The sequence below is a fragment of the Equus caballus genome, chromosome 2, assembly GCF_041296265.1.
Source record: "Equus caballus isolate H_3958 breed thoroughbred chromosome 2, TB-T2T, whole genome shotgun sequence".
In the NCBI taxonomy this organism is placed as follows: Eukaryota; Metazoa; Chordata; class Mammalia; order Perissodactyla; family Equidae; genus Equus; species Equus caballus.
The window spans coordinates 101,878,686-101,897,127 of NC_091685.1; the positions used below are offsets into that span (position 1 = coordinate 101,878,686).

Here is an 18,442-nt window from a genome sequence, read left to right on the forward strand (position 1 = left end):
CCAACTCTACAAATATTTGAATTTCTGTATTCTTTTTATCTTCTTTCCTTCTGCTTGCTACCACGCATTATTTTTTGAGACCGTATCTTTCTTGTAGTAATTTGTCAACGATAGCCAACACACACTGCTAGCATTTTGTTTCCCGATTGCTTTTCTAGATCTATAAGTTCATAAAATACATTTCCTATCATATTTATATCAGGTGAGAATTTAAGAATTTTGCCACTGCATAATATGGATTGCCACCCTTCCAGCTCACCATAACAGAGTTTCTCACTACCTGCAGCCAGCTCATAAGCCAATACTTCATATATTAATTCAACTGTCTTCTTTTCTACATTACATAACCATTTCTACATTACTCAGTGGCAGAATAGCATAACTTATTCTGCAATTCTCAACACACCCATATCTTAATGGCTTAAAACAACAAAGGTTTATATTTCACTTATGCTACTAGTCCTTGACTAGTCTGTTCCTGAATTCTATTTTTTCTAACCATTTATGAACCTAGGGTGAAGCAGTAATCACCATCTCAAATATTGCCTGTTGCCATCCAGTGGGAAAGAATACCCTAGCGGATCTCAAACCAGCAATTAAACTCTCTAACTAGGAAGTGACATAGATCATGTCTGCTCCCAAATCTTCAGTTAGAATAAGGAGCCTAACATGTAATCCTAACATGTGCCCAGAAGGAGGAGAGCCAGAAATACTTGATGATTAACATTAATGACAATCACGGAATTTATGGTAACAGAATTCAGGAAAGAGAAGGAAAGTATAAGATAGACATCTATGACCTCAATTATAACGGGAAAGTGATTAGGAGGATAGACATTAGTGGAATAGACTGGACAAGATGAGCTTCAAAAGCATGATGGTCTTTTCCTTAAAAGTAAAGAAGTAAAGATTTCGAAGTAGCATTGTATAACGAAGATAATGCTGACTCCTTCTTTGCCTCCACACGCTCCCAGCCTGGTTATTCTGATGGTGTGGGTGAATAAGTACTCTTTACTAAAGAGGGCCTCTAATGTAAGTAACATCTTTAGGGGATTTCTAAGATTCAATTAGGAAAGAATATGGAGACATTTTTATGCTACAAGCTTTATTAAGTTATTTGCAATAGAAAGGAAGTTTCAAAAGGCATAATGGGGTGGAGTTTGGGGAAAGGGCATAAGTGCAATAATTTAAGCTGTGGAAGGAAGAATACACAGGTCACTGTATTTTTGTTCAGTGCTTAAGGATAAGAAATATAGATGAAATCAGCCAATTCTAGGGTTCCAAATAATATTGGTGGAAAGAAAGTAAACAAGTTATAAAGTTCACAAAAAGTCATACAAAGTTCTTGACTATGGTTCCTGACTCCCTTAAGGACCAAAGTGCAGACTCCCAGTATCAATCTCTTGTATTATGTTAGGGTGCACATAACTCAAACTCTCCCTTTTTGTAAGCCCACTAAAGGCTTAATGATCTCATGCATCACACTGAACTCATCCATCAAGGAATCATTTTCTATCAAGTAGGCACCAGAATTCAGTCAATATTTCATGACAATTCAAGGGTAACCTCCATCAGGAAGCTTTCTCAGACTTCACCAGCCTGAGAACCATGACCCTCTATGGGTCTGCAGGTATATGGGCCTCCATAACTGGTGCCCTGCTTCTACTTGTGCTGTTCAGTCTGCTTTCAATACTGCAGCCATATTAAAACAGAAGTCGGAATGCCACATCTCTACTCAAAACTCATGGTGGCTCCCATTTTAATTCAAGTAAATGCCCAAGGCCTTACAATGGCCCTCAAATTTTTACATCATCTCATCTCCTTTTATTCTTCCTCTCCCTTGTTCATTCTGCTTCAGTTACCATGACTGCCTTATTTTTCAATATATTCACTAGGTGGGCTCATGTCTTAGGGACTTTGCCCTGGGTTTTTCCTAGTCCTGAAATACTCTCTCCTGAGATATCTATATAACTAAGTACATCATGCTCTTCAAGTCTTTGCTAAAACCATCCTTATCAAATAAATCTTACAGATACAGTTTAAATTGCCAACCTTACAATCTGGACACTCTTACTCTGTCCTATTTCTTCCTGTTGTGCTTATCAACTTCTCACATACAAGATAATTATCTCCTTTTATTGTGTTAACATTTTATTGTCTGTTTTTTCTTCCTATGATGGAAACTCCTTGAAGGCAGTTATTTATTTTTGCGCTTTTTTCTTCACTGATATATCTGAGGAAACTGTAAGAGTGGTAGGCTTTTCTGTGGAATGAATTATGCTATTTTAAACACCTGTTTACTTTTTTGTCTTCCCAACCAGACTTGATCTAGGAACAAGATTTAAACGTCATTTACCTTAGTTTTCAGCTAATGGGCCAAAGATCAGGAGACAAATGATGCCAAGAAGACTTGAATTGGTGTGTAAAGTACATGACACACTTACCATTTTGCATATTTGGAAAAGAGATTTTTATGAAGTATAATATTTTTAAAGTAATGCACTAATTTCTACCTTTTAGTAAAATTGAAACCTAACCCAGTTTTATAAACCTGAAAGTGTAATTTATCTTTTATTTCAGACAGAGATGGTACACAAGAGACAACACAACTGAACTGCCCCATTTACCTTCAGTTATCTACATGTGCAAGACAGGTTGTATTTGTCAAATTACCTGCACAAAATCGTAATCCTACCGTAATTAATTTGTTTTCATTGTTTTGTGTACCTGCTCAAGAGTATAACATAATGTGTACTAGAAACATTTTCAGAAAATCCCAATACAGATACCTAATTTAATCACATATATATTCTGAGTGAATACTGTTTTCTTCCTTCCTTCCTTCTTTTCCTTCTTCTTTCCTTTCTTCCCTCCTTCCTTCCTCCCTTCCTTTCTTTTCTCCTTCCTTTCATTCTTCCTTCCTTCCTTCTTTCTTTCTTTCTTTCCCTCTCTCTCTTTTTTTCTCTTTTAATCCATACAAACAGGGTCAATTGATTTTTGATAAAGAAAAAAATTCAATAGAAAGAATAGTCTTTTAAATAAATGATCCTGGAATAGCTGGACTTTCATATGCAAAAAAGGTGAAATTCAACCTATATCTCAAACTTATACCTCAAACTTTATACAAAATTAATTCAAATAGGATTATAGGGGCTGGCCTGGTGGTGCAGCAGTTAAGTGAGCATGTTCCACTTCGGCAGCCCAGGGTTCGCTGGTTCGGATCCCGGGTGCAGACATGGCACTGCTTGGCACACCATGCTGTGGTAGGCATCCCACAGATAAAGTAGATGAAGATGGGCACGGATGTTAGATCAGGGCCAGGCTTCCTCAGCAAAAAGAGGAGGACTGGCAGTAGTTAGCTCAAGGCTAATCTTCCTTGAAAAAAAAAATAGGATTATAAACCTAAATTTAGAATACAAAATTATGAAACTGTTATCAGAAAATACACTAGAAAATCTTTGTGATGTTGGGTTAAGCAAAGTGTTTTTAGATACAACAGCTAAAAGATGCTGCATATAAAATAAAAATTGAGAAATTGCTCTGTGAAAGACTGTTAAGAGAATTAAAATATTAAAACACAGACTAGGAAGAAATATTTGCAAATCATCTATCTTAAAACGGCTTGTATCTAGAATATACAAAGAACTCTTAAAACTCAACAGTAAGACAATAAAATAACCAAATAATTGTCAGAAGATTTGACCAGAAACTTCACCAAAGATAAATAGGTGGCAAATAAGCATATAAAAAGATTCTCAATATCATTAGCCATTAAGGAAACAAATTACAACCATATTAATATAACACTACATAACCTTTAGAATGAGGGAGGAAAAACTGACAATACCAAGTACTAAGTGCAGAAAAGAATTCAGAATTGGAAATCTCATATATAACTGGTCAATATACAAAATTATCCAGCCATTATGAAAAAGAATGTGGTAGTTTTCTATAAAGTTAAACATAACTTACTATGCATTCTACTCATCTCACTCCTAGATATTTATCCAAGGGAAATAAAATCTACGTTCACATAGATACTTGGATGTATGTAACAGTTTTATTCAAAACACCAACAACTGAAAATACCTGAAATGCCCCTCACTTGAGGAATGGATAAACAAATGGGGGCACAGTCCTAATGAAATGCTACCCAGCAATTGAAAAAAAACAAGCTACTGATACACAAAATAAATTATCCATAGTCATAGATTGCAAGAGTTTTTCAGAAAACATACGAATGACTTTTAAATCTCTTCATGGGGTCGAGGATATCTTTTAAGATGCTCATCTGGAAATAGAATTGTGTAACTTCAATTAATGAGTATAAAAGGTTACTATACACTCAACATTTTATAACTCTTTGGTGAAGTAATGATTCTTTTAATCCATGACTTAAAAAAACAGAAGTAGATATCGAAATTTTTGGAATTCTTCAGACCAGAGAATGCTCTTTCCTTACATAATGGATGATAGGTGCTTAGAGAGAGCTAACTCAATCAGGAAATTCATATTAATTTGGAAACCTATATGGATCTAAGCTAAAGATATTTCTCAACTAGAGGATTGATTAGCATTCCACTTTAAATCAGTCTCATATTTATTTGAATAGTGCAAGAGCGTACCCAAAATTTAATTCTGTCTATAAAATTAAACAATAGTGCGTAGCTAAGGACACAAACTAAGCACCCCACCCATGTTACACATCAGAAGTTGCTGATACCTGTGGTATCTCCAACTGTCATCAATACAATCAACCACCATAATAGTAATAACATCCACTCTTAAAAGCCCCTAAATCTCTTCCCTCTTAGACATAGAATTACTCACTTGTGTCCTCATCACTAGAACAGGAGAAGGAAACATCCAACGTCTACCAGGTACCAGGTTCTGTGTAAGAGAGATTAACATTATCTGATGTAATCTACATAACAACTTTATGCAGTAAATTTATTCTCTATTGTTAAAATGTGGAAATTCAGGTTCAGAGAGTTTAGCTTATCTAAAGCCACACAGCTATTAAGTGTTGGAGCTTAAAATCTACATGGTATTTTGCTCATATCTCAGAGACAATCACGCTCCAACTTCCAAACTCTGAGGAATATATGCATAATGTCTCAGCAAATAGATTTTGTTAATTTTATGTAACCCAGTGGGGAAGGGCAGCAGAATGGTGTTATGTAAGTTTCTGACAATCTAAGTATGAATTTATAATGAGAAAGTCAGTTTAGCACTTTTTAGCTAAACTCAACTGGCAAAATTTAGGATAGCCTATCTAATTTACAGAAATATTACATATATACATAAATATATTTTTCAAGATAGAACACTTTCAAACACTAATTTCAAGCCAACTATTTTTCAGTTCATTGGATGAATTTCAATGAAAAGTTTGGGTAATTATAAGTAATTAACACTAAAACTATCTTATTTAATTTTAGAGAGTATTCTATTTTTTAAATCTTGTTTCACCACATATTGCTGATGTCTGTCTCTTTTTCATAGTGAGAGACTGAACTGGCTGCCAAGACAAAGAAGAAGAGAGATTACAGAAAGAAAAAAAGTCTTTATAGTCTTATAAACAGCATTTATAAGCCTGAATTTTAACATTACAATGGAGTAATTACCTATTGGGAATGGAAAGGAGTAATAAAATATGTCAAGTGATAACTCTAAGCTATTACATCTCCTTTTAAGAGTTTATACAGTCTGGTTTAGCTAGTCTAATTTTAACTATTCACAAGTGAAGGCTAAATCAGCCTCTACTTGCAGAATCAAGGCCATTTAAGAAGGCTATTTGAATTGGGGCACAGTATGACATCTAATATCTCTGGGTCCACCACACAGTTGAGATATTTTCATTCACCATGCTTACATTTAGCTCTTTTCATAAGAAAAGTGAGAGAGGGGAGATTCCAGCATGGATAGAAAAGATCCTCTCCCATAAGGGTCACAATTTTTTAATAAAACAATATTTGGTGAGAATTATGTACCAGGAACTTTAACAATTGTGCTAAATACATTATCTTATTTAAAATTTACATAAACTTTACAGGTATGTGCTTTTTAACAGGAATTATGATTTATTGTTCATGACACATTAAACATTAAAACATTGCTTTACAAACAATCAAGGTTTACAACAGGCATTTGAAAACTGGCTATTCCAAGTTTTTATTGATATGAGTCAAATCATTTCTCATATCATGTTTTCTATAATCTCTCTGCCATCTATACTGTAGTGCCTGGGCTCCGAATGTACAAGCCAAGGGATGCAATCCTGAGTATGTTTCTGTCCATTTGGTCCAGTGTGCTGAGAGATGAGGTGGGGGTGTTTAAAGTCTTTAAACACTTTAAGAATTCTCCAGGGACTTCTGAATAGATAATATTTGCTCCATAGGGTTTCTTTGGATGGTCTGTACCTTGTCAGAAGAGGTATACAGTGTTCTGAAGCAATTCTTCCTAGCATTCCTTCACTGGCCTGTGGATCTGAAAACTGCCCTTGATCATCCTCTTGACATTCACCTATTTCTTCTTCCTCATGAGAGTCCACACCATTGACAGTTAAATTCCTTGTGCCATTTGGAGCAGCTAGGTGGCACTGAATAAAAGAACTGAAAACTTGAACAGCATGTTGGGTAAAAAAGTCTTTATAGAAATGTTTATCATGTTGGATCAGTTAGCCAGGACTCCAGCATTTTGCCATATGCTTCCAGGTATATGCCATGTCATCTTTATCAAGACTTCTTCCAATGCAGCACTTCACCCAAAAGAACAAGTGAGGTGTGTGGCAGTTAACAAAGGAGGAGAAAAGTTCATTTGGAACGGCAATTAAACATTTCAAGGAAATACTGTTAACAGATTGCTGATGATGCTGGAGATCCCTACAACTTCAGAATCTTCTATTTCCATTTCATTGATCGTATTCAGTAATCTTTCAATGAAGTGTGTTAATCAATTTGTGATCCTTCACGGCGGAAGATAGGTCCATGAAGAGAAGTAAACTGGGCAAGGCACTGCAAAGAATCTTGTGCCATATCTAAATCTTTTTTTCCACATACTGTGAGAAAAAGCTTCATAACTTTGCTGTCCAGAATAGTCACCCACCAGGATTCTGTTGGCTTTAACAGTACATTTTGTGAAGATTCAAACATAGCCAAATAACGTCTGCCCAAACTTGGAAGAAGAAAGTTCGAGCTAGAGACTTGATTGGCATTGTCTGGCCACAGACCAGTTGGGTGAGCAGTGTAGGGTAAGTCACAGAGAGACTGAAGAAAAAATCCAGAGATGGGGAACGAGACATATAGGTTTACTGGGAATTACTTACCCGGATGTCCAGTGGTGGCCAGCTGGATGGAAATGTGCACCCGCTACCAGGCGTAGGGAGGGGGTTGCTTATACAGGCAGGGGACGCAAAGGCTATATGCTTTCCAAGACGGGCTGTCCATGGGACGACTAGCGTTTCCAGGAACAGTAGTTCACAGGAGCCGCTCCATGTTCCTTTAAGACATCATGTTCTTTGAGTGAGACAAGGTAGGATCCGGGCTGGCCAGGCCCTGCATCATTACAAATCCAAGCGGCTGGGCGTCCTGCCCAGAAGGGAGCCAAAAGGACACACGGTTGTAATGGGCTTGTGGGATTTTGCTGAGAAAGCAAAGCCCAGGCTGACCAGCAGCGCAAGGTGAAACTGAAATACCAAAGCCATCTGAGCACCGAGGTTTTCCCTCCTGATGAACTCCGGCAGACCTTCAACAGCGAACGTGAAGATTTCACGAAGGTTTTCTTCCTGAAAGAAAGACGTTTTATAGTTACCGGTTACTGTGGAATTCCGTGCTCAGTCCATAGTTGCTAGTTTTACTTGCACTTGAGATAGTCACTAAATAGTGCCGTTAGAACGGAACAGGCCGTGGCTGCACAGTGGGTTTGCCACTACTTATCAACTGACTCACTTCATGAAAAAGGCTTTTGCAGTCAATGTATTTATCTAACGATCGTCGTTTTACAATTGGCGCTACTGCTGATAGAATCTCTTCCCAAACATAATCTTGGTGGTTTACCTTTGCAAGACATAGTTTAAAGGGAATGTTGGCAGTGACTAGATGCTCACTTTTTCCAAAAGCATCCACTCAGCCAACTCTTTGCATTACAGCTGGGGCAGTGCGAAAGAGGACATGGTCCACTTAATTCATTTGTGTTCTTTTTCTTTATGCAGTGACCTTGCTCTAGCACCACAAAGAGGTTAGCTCCTCTCAGCAGACACCTGAGGCAGGTGGCAACGAATCACTGATCACAATTTTCACAAATTTGCCTCACTTCTCTTCAGCTGTTACTTCCAAAGCGTGAAATACCAAAATACGCGTGAAAACTGCAAATGGTCATTAGGATTTCCTAAATGGTAAGAATACGAGCTCTGCGCGTTGGCGTTATTACTAACCACGAAGGGTGGTGCCATCACAACCTCGGCCGCGTTCTCCAGCCGAGCGCTCCCTCAGGAAGGCCGCAGCGTCGCAGATGGGATGGTCTCTTTTCAGTGACGCGCCCTGCGCTGCATTATGGGAGCGGGCGCCGGCCGGCCAATCACCGCAGCCTCCGAGGAGCGCCCACCCGCGTCGACGCCGGCGTCGGACCTCCCGCCCGCGCCTGGTCCGGGAGGTGGGGAAGGAGACTGTGTGAGGTGCGTGGGTTCTAGGTCCTGCTCCCGGCCAGGTGCTGACGGTTGGCCCAGGCGATGGCCGGTATGTCCTACTTTAATGCACTTTATTTCTAAGGAAGTTGAAGATTAGATCAATGAAATGATTTGCCTTGTGGAGTCCGTGTTAGAACCTGAATTCAAGCCTGAGATATGTTTGACTCCAGGCCCTGGGTTCCTGGACTTCTCTTTCTCAAATACAGTCCGCCTCACCTATGGACACGTTTTAACATAAGATTTTGAAAATTTTCTTCGAATGCCTCTTTTACATTTAGCCGTGTTTTCCAACTGTGTAAGTTTCTGATTTCACAGCCACAGGGTATTTTAAAGATTAGCAATAACTCCGCACATAATTGTTAATTGGATGAATGAATCGCTTCCAGGCCCATCATTTTACTGATGAGGCAGCTAGTCGCCATAAAGAAATGAAAATTATACTCCACATTCACACGGTTCGTTATGGAAGCCAAATTTAGAACCTAAATCTCTTGCCTCGACTGACTCTATTCCAGTTAATTTTATTAATGAACAACAAAAAGGTGACACAAATAGAGATAAATATAATAAACAAAGCATGTTGCTTAGTTAAAAACTAATGATTGTATAAAGTAAGTGTGATTTGGAAATTGGATGACATATCTCTACTTTGACTTCGAAAAGTGCTTCACAGATTATGACATTAGGAGAGACAGAATAAGATGATTGCTATGGCTTTAGTGAGGTAACCTGATCTAAGCTACTTGTGGCTACAGGAGACAACCCCAGGGGTACCAACAGATGAGGCGACTGGCTACCTAGGCACTACTTGGTCATCCCAAGGGCTGAGAGGGTTAGTCTCTCAGCACACCTGCAACCAGGCTGGTAGAGATTCAGCATGCTTTTTGTATAAGCATACTGTTTATTAAAATGTTAAAATTCTCCTACTCCAGTAGGTAACTAGCCAGTTCCCAAAATGCTCTGGTTACCCCTCCTACTAAACACTTCTCTCTAGTCCCAAATCTCTAAATTGCCCTATCGTACAGAAACAAAAGGTAAATAAATCCTAGGCAGCAGGATGCCTCCAGGAATCCATTTCCTTGTCAGTCCTCTGCCTTGACCCAGCACTGTGTCCTGACACACTGGTTAGACAATGCACTCTTAGAAAATTTAATTATTTAATTTTTTTCCTGGAAAATTTTGATTAATTACTTATTTAATTCCTATTAGGCATTCTAAGATACTGAAACGTTACTTGAAGTTATTAGCTAACCATTTAATATCTCAATAATACAGTAATAGTTATAAAATATAATGAATAACATTTTTAAATCAAGTATTACAATAGAATTTCTACATGTGCAATCGGTGGTGGGAAGTAAAATATATTGTTTTAAACTATAGGCTATAGAGCTAGACAGATCTAGATTTGGATATTGCTTCTATACTTAGCTAACTCTATGGAGGATGAAAGGCCTCTGAGATTCCATTGCTTTATTTATGGTATGGAGATGATAATCTTTTTTTTCAAAGATTGGCCTCTGAGTTAACATCTGTTACCCATCTTCCTCTTTTTGTTTTCATTCTTCCTCTTCCCAAAGCCCCCCTTACATAGTTGTGTATTCTAGTTGTAGGTCCTTCTGTCTCTGTTATGTGGGATGCCTCCTCAGCATGGCCTGATGAGCGGCACTAGGTCTGTGCCCAGGATCTGAACCAGGGAAACCCTGGGCTGCCAAAGTGGAGTGTGCAAACTTAACCACTCAGCCATGTGGCTGGCCTCGGGATAATCTTAAATGCCCCTTTCTTCACCCCTACCCCCATGTCAGCCAATGGATCCTGCCCCAGTGGATTACTATATGATACCTAACATTTTAAATCTGAATAGAATCTTACCATGCATTTTCCCTTTATTTTTGACTTAATTTTTTTTCCCAGCATTTAAAATTCCTCTCAATGGAAGTGTAATATTATAGGTGTCTCTCTGGGAAAATTCAGCTGATAGTATTCTTTAGAGAACATTTCAGAAGAAACTTCATGATCTTTAAAAGCTCAGATTCCTCAGAATGCGAGCTTGATGTATTTTGCAGACAAAGTATTTTACTCTCCTTTAAATCAAATCCTTTGTGCTAAATAAAAAGGGGCAGAAAATTATGCTTGTTAGAATAGATGTGGATAGTCTCCTATTGCAATCGTTCTTGTGGATGCTTTCCATGGATGGTTGTTCTGCATAATGTTGGGGTAAAACTAGTAATATTGTATCCAATAGGGAAAATGATAAATAGATTGTTTTACATTGTTACGTCACCTATTTCTCTATTTATTTTTTGAGGAAGATTAGCCCTGACCTAACATCTGCTGCCAATCCTTTTCTTTTTGCTGAGGAAGACTGGCCCTGAGCTAAGATCCATGCCCATCTTCCTCTACTTTATATGTGGGGTGCCTGCCACAGCATGGCTTGACAAGTGGTGCATAGGTTTGCACCTGGGATCCAAAGGGGCAAACCCTGGGCCACCAAAGTGGGTTGTGCAAACTTAACCACTGCGCCACAGGGCCATCCCCCACCTATTTCTATAAATATCAATAATAATATGTAAGGCTGGTAAATTTGTGGGGGAAAAGCTGACATTCATGAGATGTCTCTTTTTATTTAAAATTATGTTAACATAAACCATAGAAAAAGACATGAAGTTTTTGTTATTAAGATGTTTTTGCTTTAAATGTTATATGGTCAAAAATTCTGTAGTCTCTCAATAAAGTATGATAAATATTTGGTATTTTCAGAGTATGAGCTGATAAAATTGTGTACACACTAGAAAAAGTGATTTAAATTTAAAAAGTATGTCTTTAATTAAAGAATTAAAAATCACAAACAGGAAGACAAAAAGCAGAAAGAGCAGAGATGGCGACATTAACTGTATAGATGAGAAAAGATTAAAATAGTAGAGACTTTATTAAAGGAAAAGAAATAATACAAAACTGTAAAAGGAATTTTTTAAATCATTTTTAAATGGACTTTAGGAGAAGTTTAATGCAGCTTTAAAATCTACACTTGATTTGGGTTAAATAAAACCAAAACTGAAATTTTCTTAAAGTTTCAACATTCTGGAACTCAAGAAAAAGTATCAACTGAAATGTTTTCAAGCACATTTCTAAGAGAAAACTGTGTGATTCATGGTTAATTAATGAACAGTTAAGATTCTTATTATTGTTTTGTAATGACTTATGCAAATAAACAAGATATAATCTTCCTTCAATTTTTCCCTTATATCCTTAACATATTTTAGCACTTTTCATACTAAATGTTGTTCTTGTTCTGAAAAAATAAATATGCATAGTTTTGTGTTGTTGAATGTCATATGTTTTGCATGCATACTTAACCAAAATTAGATATTTTACTTTTGTTTTTATTTGAAATAAATTATTTGGACAAATAAATTTAGCTATAAAAGACAACTTAAAAACTAACTAGAGGTGCTGGCCAGGTGGTGTAGTGGATAAGTTTGCACTCTGCTTTGGCACTTTGTGGGTTTGGATCCTGGGTGCAGACCTACACACCACTTATCAAGCCATGCTGTGGCAGTGTCTGTCCCACATACAAAATAGAGGAAGTTTGGCACAGATGCTAGTTCAAGGACAATCTTCCTCAAGCAAAAAGAGGAGGATTGGCAACAGATGTTAGCTCCAATCTTCTTCACCAAAAAAACAAACAAAAAAAACACAAAAAAACTGGAGTGAAATATTTCAGTTATATTGTGTATATTTTTTCAATATTTTAAAGACTATGTGCTGCTAAAATAGTGTTTAGGTGATGTATATATTTTGAAAAGATATTATGTATTAAAAACCCTCACCAAAACTCCAGTAATGTGCAGATGTTTCACTTATTTCTTTCTAATTATTAATCTATGTGTGTAATATGTAGGAGATTTTTGTTTTTTTTATACACAGTTGTGATCATCCTACATAAAAGATTATATATCTTGTTTCCATTAATAGACATTTCTCTTTACATCAACAACGATTTCTTTACTAATTTATATTTCTTCCAAATGTCATTATAAAATTCTATATACATATATTGACATGTTAGAATTCTTTGATAGTTAACAAACAAAACCCAAACTTGTTTAAGCCAGTATAAAGAAAATCGTTAGCTTATGACCATCATTTATAGGCACAAACAATATTTTCATTGTCCTTTGTGGTGTCAGTCTCATCTACAGGTTCTTCCATTGACCCATCAACTTGTCACAGATGGCTGTGACTAAAGTGGATGCCTGGGTACCTAATATAATGAATAACCCCAAATGAATCATAAACTTAAGTGTAAAACTAGAAAACATTTAGAAAAAAATATGAGACAAACTTAGGAATCTAGGGATAGAGAAAGGAGTTCTTAGACTTATCAAAGCATGATTCATAAAAGGAATAATTGTAATAATGGTGCCTTATCAAAATTAAAAACTTTGGCTCTGAGGAAGATGCTATTAAGAGCATAAAGAGACAAGCCACGCACTGGAAGAAAATTTTTGCAAACCACTTATCCAACAAAGGACTGGTATCTAGAATATATAGAACTCTCAACTCAACAGTCAAAACATAAAGAATGAAAGGGAGGAGAACCCAATTAGAAAATAGGCAAAAGATATTTCACTGAAAAGAATATAGATGGTAAATAACCAAATGAAAAGATGTTCAAGATCATTAGCCAATAAGGAAATGCGAACTAAAAGCACAATGAGATATTACTACACACCTTACAGAAAGGCTAAAATATAAAATAATGACAACACTCAGTGCTGACAAGGATGCAGAGAAACTTGATCATTCATACATTGCTGGTGAAAATGTAAAAAATGGTACAGCCTCTCTGAAAAACAGTTTGGCAGTTTCTTACGAAACTGAACATGTTACTACTATACAAACCAGCAGTTATATTCTTGGGCATTAATGACAGAGAAATGAAAATTTATGTTCAACCAAAAGCTTGTATATAAATGTTTATAGTAGCTTCAGTTTTAAGAGCCAAAAACTAGAACGAACCCAGATATCCTTCAACAGGTGAATGTTTAAACGATCCTAGTACGTCTATACCATGAAATACTACTAAGCAATAAAGATGGACTGTTGACACACTCAACAACTTGGATAAATCTTCAGGGAATTATGCCAAGTGGAAAAGCCAATCTCAAAAGGTTACAAACTTTATGATTGAATTTGTGTAACATTCTCAGAGGGACAAAATTATAGAAATGGAAAACATATTCATTAGTGGTTGCCAGGGGTCAGGGATGGCATGAGAGGGCTAGGGTAAGCAGTTATGTGGGGGTGATTATGAAAGGACATCAATAAGGAGTCTTATAATGGAACTGATCAGTAGCTTATCTATATCCATGTCAATTTCTTGGTTGTGATGTTTTACGGTAGTTTGGCAAGATGTTACCATTGGGGGAAATTAGACAAAAGGTGCACAGTGTTCTGGACTGAATGTGTATGTCCCTTCCAAAATTTATATGTTGAAACCCTTACCCAGTGAGATGGTATTAGGAATTGAGGCCTTAGGAGGCAATTAGCCTTCTATGTTCTATGAGGTCATCAGGGTGGAGCCAACATAAATGAGGTTACTGCCTTTGTAAGAGTCATGAGAGAGCTTGTCCTCTCTCTGCTCTCTGCTATGGGGGGATACAACCAGAAGTTGACAGTCTGCAACCCAGCAGAGCGTTCTCACCAGATCTCAACCGTGCTGGCAGCCTGATCTTGGATTTCCAGCTGGCAGAACTGTGAGAAATATCTGTTGTTTATAAGCACTCAGTCTTTGATACGTTGTTATTGCTGACTAAGACTTGAGATTTCCTTCTGTATTTCCTATAACTGAATCTATAATTATCTCATAAAAAACGTTTAATTAAAAATTGATGCTTCTGTACCACACCTCATATCCTTAAGCTATAATCACATTCCATACTTTCTAGTGGAAAAAGTAAAAGACTTCCTTCTCTTGAAGCCCTTGCAATTATCTTTCAGAATTACATTGGCTCCAGATGGCTTCTTGGTTCATCCCTGAATGAACCAATTATTGGTTCAGGGATGAACAGAATATGCTGATTAGTTTAAGCCAGTCAGGATTTACTCCTTGAGAGGGAGTGGCACCTATTCCTTATAAACTATAATGATAAGAAATAGGGAGAGATGGTTTTTAGGAGAATGAATTTTGAAACAAATACAGACAAACAGCAGGTGCATACTGACACCCTAATGCATTTACTTAATATCCTATATTTAAACCTATAGATGTTTTCTAATATTGCCCTATTATAAAAGTGTCACTATAAATACTATTATGTACCCTTTTATTTTTCCATTTTCAGGATTATATATTTTGGAAAGAATCCTACAATTGATAATACTGTGCCAAATATTCCACATTAAGTGAATTTTGATTGATTGATTGATTCATGAGATAAATTTGTACTGCAGAAACCAAAATGAGCAAACCTTTAAGGAAAAAAGAAGAGCCATCTGCTCACAGTGTAATGCAGGTACTTGCAATAGGGTAATTCTAGGTTTTTAAGTGAATAGACTGGAAGAGAGCTGGTTCTAATAATGCAGTAAATGATTGACACCAAAACTGAGTCTATGTCTAGGAAGCTTAGAGGTTAGTCAGACTAAAGGAAGCATATTTTCCAAAGAGAATAGCTGGGCCAAGGTCATGGAGAGAACATGGTAAAATGGAAGGTTGAGCTGCCTGGAACTTAGATTTGGGAATTATAGAATGGGAGATGGGGTTGAAAGATAGGGAAAAGGGAAAATCAAGTTGGATAAGTAATTGAACAGCAATATTAAAGTAAATGAAGTGCCCTGAAAACGTATTAATCAGTTTGAATTTAAGTAAGGACAAGGAAATGCTATTACAATGGTTTTAAGCAGAGGAGTGACATCGTCAAAATTGCTTTGTGGCTGAATGAGGAGAATGTATCAAGAGGGATAGGACTGGAGGCTGAAGGACAAAATAGAAAGTAATTGTGAAAATTCAGGTAGCTATCATGTTAAACTAAGCTAAAGTGGCAGCCCTGGGCAGTGGAGATTGGAGAGAAAGTTTAGAAGGCAGAATGAATTGCGCTTAGCTACTGTTTAGAAGATGAGACCTAGGAAAAGGGAATAAAAAAGCATGATTGATAAATTTCTAAAATCTTTTCCAAAAGACCATTGACTTTTCATTATCATTCGGGACTTTTATTTTAAAAAGCGTTTAAAATGGCATCTCATTGTTGGCTTAATTTGCATTTCCTTGTTCTGACACTGATAGAACATCAGAGAACATAGAGACAGAACATTTTCCAATATGTCTATCACTTGTTTTTTACTCCTTTGTAACATGAAATCCGTTGCTTGTTTATCAGTGAGTTCTGAGAAGGAGTAGGATTATATAATCTTATATTTTTAAAGATACCTATTTTCTATGAAATTACCTATGACTGTTTTCCCAATACTATATTATTTGTCTTCTAAATTTGTATTTTCTTTTTGATTAATTTCTTAGATAATCAAATTAATCTATTTCAGATGTTATTGATCATATCTAACTGAAGAAAGTCCTTAAAAGTTTAGTTTGTGTTAACTCTTTAATGCACACAATCAGAAAATATTTATTGACCACCCGTTGTGTGCCTGGAACTGTGCTAGTCCTTTAGAAAGACTTGCTTTACTCCTAAGTAAGAAGTCTTATGCATAAAGTACTCCATCATTCCTCTATCATAGCAATATTAATAATCGTTTCATCTTGACATTTAGTGCATTTAATTAAAATAATCACTTTAAATTTCTAACCACTACTCCAAGTAAATGGAAAGCTAGTAGTAAAACAGCTTTTATTCACTCAACAACTAGTTATTGTGCTAGAATTATAGTTCATATCTAAAACCACGTATGCTTATTTCAATATTTTAAATCATTTCCAGTGCTAACCAAGATTTCACCAACATAATGATTCATATCCGTGACATCAAATTTTGATTTATCTCCTGGTGAAACAGAAAACAACTTTCAGTGAGACTTGTGTGTCTGAGAATTCTTTTGCCTTCATAAATGTTTGTGAAACTAATTGTTGGTACAAGTCTTGATTAAAAAATGTTAAATTCAGATTGCTGTGGATGTTGCTCTGATTTGGTAGCACTTATGTTCTTTGGTTGCCAAAAAAAGACTCAGATTCAGCTAATTCAAGTAAACATAAAAGAGGATTTATATGAAGGATAGTAAAGTAGTTAATGCTGAACAGTAAAGTCTGAGGACAGACAGATCAAGGCAACACTGGGGCTGACAGCAGGAGTTCAGGGCATTCTCAGCAGGGTGCAGCCTTAAAATAATATAATTCAGTAAACCCTCAGCATCTCCATTATAGAGTAATATTTACAGGAGTGAATATTATCTGTGTGTCAGGGGCTTGAGATATTTTGATTGAGCCAGTCTGCATCACCTACTGCCTCTCCCCGTTGCCATAGAGATTGGGATTGGTTCCCAGGAGAAGGGGTAATAGGCAAGCAAAAACAATAGAAATCGTTCTACAAACCCTACCTGTCTAAAGTCTTAGGCAAGCACTAACCCACTCCTTTTTCTATATACACAATTCCTAAAATGTTCTTGTTTTACACAATGTACCTGCCACACATGCAACTGAAAATAATCTTATTTCATTTATAGTATGAGAAAACCAAAAGTGATTTTTGGCTACTGCTTCTGAAGATGATACCTGTGTTCTCTGGGTTCTGTCTATTCCTCCTGTTGTTCTCTCCTCCTGTTGTCAGGATCTCAATATTCTGTGATCTGTGGACTAAACCAACACACTCTATATTCAATAGTGGATAAAAGCAAGAGAAAGAAAAGAAATATATATAATAGAGTAAGCAATGCTGTGAATGATCATGGGAAATAAACTTATTACTGATTTTTTTTCTAATTTCTATTTCATATAATTTTATCTTTGGCCAGAATATTCTCACGTCATATTTCTTTATTTTTTATCTTGTGACTTGAACTAAGTTATCTGTCCCTTGATGTTTGAGCCTCCAGGGGTCTTATTACATTGTCTTAGTTAATATTTATTATCAGGCCTGTTAGTACATGGAGACATCCTAGACTATTCCTTGGATTTCACCCATATTTCAGTAACAATATCTCTACTTCTCCTTGGTTATCAGGTTAGTCATTCTAGCAAAATATGTAGCTCTCTTCCATCGCCAGCAGCCATGAGAAGCTAGGTAGAAATATTGCTTTACTGGATTAAAAAAAAAATCTGGAACATGATAGACCACCATCCTACGGCACAGAAAACAAGATTTTGAGATGTAATATTAGGTGTGAAAATGAGAAGTACCAAAACCTTATTCTACCCTTTATTTTCTGGATTCATCTGTTCATAGATTTAGCATTCTGGCTGAGGAAAGGAGAGCAACATATATTTGTCATGGGTTTAGATTATAAACATCATTTGACAGAAAAGCCAACCTGACTTCATGGGATGTTGTCTCTCTCCTGGAGCTAGAGCTGAATATGCATTAAATTTTTATAAAGCCTGTTGTTTCTGTCATTGGAGCAGTAAAATTAATGGTTATCAACAGTGCATTTTCTTTTATATCAAGTAAATTTCTTAGTTAGAGACAGTACATGCAGAATAGCATGATAATTTATGAGGCATTTAGTTAATCCAGGTTGGAGGTCCCTGGCCAAGCATGATTAGTCTGAAAACAAAAACTCCACATCTAGAATAAATTTCTGTCTGAT

At 36.5% G+C, this 18,442-nt stretch overlaps 2 long non-coding RNA genes and 1 pseudogene across 3 annotated transcripts in view; 1 reads left to right on the forward strand and 2 right to left on the reverse strand.

Moving 5' to 3' along the window:
• Positions 1-8,532, reverse strand: part of LOC138922331 (uncharacterized) — a 103,848-nt gene extending 95,316 nt beyond the window's left edge. The window contains exons 1-4 of the long non-coding RNA XR_011435423.1: positions 8,435-8,532; positions 7,697-7,786; positions 7,328-7,500; positions 4,831-4,890 (exon numbers count right to left, since the gene is read on the reverse strand). This is a non-coding gene — a long non-coding RNA (uncharacterized lncRNA). The remainder of the gene's footprint in view (positions 1-4,830; positions 4,891-7,327; positions 7,501-7,696; positions 7,787-8,434) is intronic.
• Positions 6,066-7,277, reverse strand: LOC100071631 (exportin-4 pseudogene; annotated as a pseudogene).
• Positions 8,533-8,613: 81 nt separating the features above from the next.
• LOC138922323 (uncharacterized) lies at positions 8,614-16,804 on the forward strand. Of its 2 annotated transcripts, none has more exons than XR_011435417.1 (3): positions 8,614-8,735; positions 15,034-15,204; positions 16,624-16,804. It is a non-coding gene; the product is annotated as an uncharacterized lncRNA (long non-coding RNA). The 2 variants fall into 2 exon arrangements; XR_011435416.1 differs by lacking the exon at positions 8,614-8,735 and adding an exon at positions 14,268-14,445.
• The last annotated feature ends 1,638 nt before the right edge of the window (positions 16,805-18,442 follow it).